This window comes from Poecilia reticulata, linkage group LG11 (genome assembly GCF_000633615.1).
Source record: "Poecilia reticulata strain Guanapo linkage group LG11, Guppy_female_1.0+MT, whole genome shotgun sequence".
In the NCBI taxonomy this organism is placed as follows: domain Eukaryota; kingdom Metazoa; phylum Chordata; class Actinopteri; order Cyprinodontiformes; family Poeciliidae; genus Poecilia; species Poecilia reticulata.
The window spans coordinates 28,045,857-28,049,455 of record NC_024341.1 but is presented as its reverse complement, the minus strand read 5'-3'; positions in this window follow the sequence as shown (position 1 = coordinate 28,049,455).

Sequence of the window (3,599 nt, the reverse complement as noted above, 5' to 3'; positions counted from 1 at the left end):
ACACACACACACACACACACACACGCACACACACACACACACACGCACACACACACACACGCACTCCTTAGAGAAATTTAGACAGATTATCATTAATAAGTTAATTGGTTTTTCTTGACTAAACATAAAATCAAAATGCAACACAATTTGATGCTGCCTTGTTTTAGGACCCAAAACGAGGGGATCCACCGCATGAGGGCCGGGATCTGGGCCCCATGACACCCATCGGTCCACACAGGTTCTGGGCCCCATGAGACCCATCGGTCAATATGGCAGAACCGAACCCAAGCAGACATTTAAACAAACAGACATGAGATGAGAAACAAACTGAAAAAACATCTTGACCTGAAAACTACGGAGGAACTTTTCCTCCATCCTCCATCTCTCCATCCTCCATCTCTCCATCCTCCATCCCTCCATCCCTCCGCTCCGTTCAGAACAGGTAGTCCCACCATGAGTCTGAGTCGGGCGCTGAGGTCGTTTCAGGCCGTGTTGCTGATGGAGGCTCCTCTGAACGTTTGGCCGGAGCCGTTTTGCATCCGGCCCTCAGCCTCTCAGTGAAATACGTTTTGTTCCTCGGCTGGCTGTCGGACCCTGATGAATCCTCCACAGGCATTGTGCTGCGGGGCGTTTCCTTTCTGCTGCTGCTGCGGGGCGTTTCCTTTCTGCTGCTGTGGGGCGTTTCCTTTCTGCTGCTGTGGGGCGTTTCCTTTCTGCTGCTGCTGTGGGGCGTTTCCTTTCTGATGCTGCTGCGGGGCGGTTCCTTTCTGATGCTGCTGCGGGGCGGTTCCTTGACCTTGGACTCTGGACTGTCCTTCGAATGGTACGACACATTTACGAACGGTGCTGCTGGTTTCTGGCTGAAACCGTTTATATCTGATGACTCTTCAGAGTCGCTGCTGTCATGATAAGGTGAAGACTCCGTTGAAGACTCCTCCACGACGTTCTTGTGGACGTTTTCTGCTTTAATCAAAGAACTTTCTGGTATTACAGCATCGGAAGAGTATTGAAGGTCGATCAGAAAAGCCTCTATTTCTGGTTGGAAGGATCTGTATTCCCTCTGGAGGTCACTGACTTTGCTCCTGAAACAATCCAAGTGTCTGCTCACTCTGTCTCGCTCCATTTTCTCTTTTGAAAACGACAAAAACATCGATTTGGTTCCAAGCTTCGTCTTTGCTTTCAGCTCCTCGATCTTCCTGAGGCGATCGTTCATGGCCTGCTGTTGAACCTTGACCTTCTTCTCCATGTCCTGGAAGGCAACATCCCAGCCGGTGTGATCCGAAAGCCTCTCGGTCAGCACCAGAACCACCGTCTCCAGCTCTTCGTTGAGGGTGTTGAGCCTCCGTTCCTCGTCTGCGGCGCAGATGTAGCGATACTTGAGCATGGGCACCGTGACGGCCTGCTGGCACAGCGATCGCAGCTTGTTCTCCAGCTTCTGGTTCTTGATGATGGCTTTGTTCACCAGCTCATCGGCCGGGTTCACTTTCTTCTTTATGGTCACCAAGTTGCACATTTTTAGTTTCTGCCTGATCTCCTTGAAGCAGTTGTCCTGGACCATCATCATCCGTGTGTTTTCCTGCTCTTTGTCTGTGAACAGTTCGAACAGACTGGCTTGCTCGATGTACAGTCTGGACGCGACGCCAATGTTTTTCCTCAACTCTTTGTTAACGATTTCCAGCCTGTCCTGCTGCTGCTGGGCGCCTTTGTTCAGGGATTTCATCACGGCTTCCTCAATCAGCTGTTCGTTGGTGGTGGCCAGCACCTCGGAAAGCATCGCTCTCCTTTTGCATAAACTGTCCAGTTTGTGCCCTTCGTCGGCCCAGATGTCGGATTCCAAGTTCAGCTTGTGGAGCCGCTTTTCGCAGTTCCTGAAAAACTCCTTCTCGTGTTTCTCCAGCTTCTTCCGATTCTGATAGCGGCTTCTGCGGTCCGACGCGTTCTCCAGCTCGGCGTTGGTCTTCTGCAGCTGCTTCAGCGCCTTGTTGTTCTTTTCGCGCACCTTCTCAACGTCAAAGAAAGACATGTCCGGTTTCTGCTTCTCCTGTACGTACATGTTGGGACGTTTCTCTCGTCAAAACTGTCAGAGCAAAATTACTTGTGTTTCCTTCGGCTTCGTGGTAGCAAATCAGAGAGGATCCTCATGACACACAGCTGTGGCATCACAGGGTGACATCATCAGGCTGTGTGTGTGTGTGACGTCACCACTGTGATGTCACACCCTGTTTCATCAATAGGAAATGTTTGGAGATTTTGTGCTTTTACTTGTGAGAGAATCTGGTTTTAGTGAGTTTTCTGCTCCGTGCGGGGGAAACGTTTCAGTTGGTTTTGCTCCTGAAACGCCGAGCCGCGTCCGTTGCTATGGCAACGGGTCCGTGTGTGTAGCGTAGCCGCCACAGAGAGCAAGAAAACCAAAAATACGAACCGTTTTCAGCCATTTTCCCCGTTTGCTGTGGCTCGTTGCTCACGTCGATCATAAACGTCTCCAGGTTTCATTTCGTTGCCGGTTCTACGGCGGCGATGGGCAAAAATCGGCTTTTCGTCCTGCAGCGTTCAGAATAAACGCACCTAAAGGTCCAGATGCAAACAATGATATGCAACGAGTTCACGAAGGATTTACATGTGAGGAGGAGGAGGACACGTCGAGTCATGGTGGCATTACAAAGGCCTTAAATCCAACTCGCTCAACCCTGAAGACTTAGTATAAACCCGATGATCATCCAGGAGCACTTCTGCTCTTTTCAGCTGGTTCTTGTTCCGGTCCGGTCCGAGGCGGGCGAAGCGTCAGAGGAGCCTCAGACCTGAACTGGGAGGCTGCTGGCGCTGACAGCCCTCATTAGACCTGCAGCGGCTCTGCAGCCGGCTGATAAACGCTGGAACTCTGCAGTCTCATCTCTTTATTAAGTGGTCAAAGACACGACCTGATTTAACCGCCTGGCGTTTCCTCCTTCCTCCGCGCTGCGGTCCTCTGCCAGCTGCAGCGTCTCCTGGGAGAGCAGCAATTTGATGCAATCATCTTCAATGCACAGCGACAAGAAATATGAGTTTTTAATAAACAACAATAAGCAGCGGATGCAGCCTGGAGCTGCGCTGAACGTGTCCTGATCCGTGTTTCACGGTGGAGCTTCAGAGTTCAGCTGCAGATACGAGTAAATAAAACCTTTATTACCTCTATTCCTCCGCAGACGCACTCAGCGCTGCAATATGAGCAGCAGCACTTCAGGGACTGACAATAAGAGCCTCAGCAAGGTCAGAAATACGCCTCTTTATTCTGCAGCCTCTGAAAGCTGGAGCAGAAACTTTATTATCTGAAAGATCCATTTTTCCTGTTGGACTCCAAGGACTGTGAGCCTGGCATCTTTCCTGATGAGTCGGTTTTTGTGCCGCGCTGCACAAACTTCACTCTGATCGGGTCAAACCTGACAGTTTCCTTTCTTTACCTCCACCTGTTCCCACTCAGCAGCTCCGACACGCGGCTCTGAGCTCTGGGGCCGATCGATACGTTCCGATCGCTCCGGCTCTGCAGCATCACTCCTGCAGCATCACACCTGCAGCATCACTCCTGCAGCATCACTCCTGCAGCATCACACCTGCAGCATCAC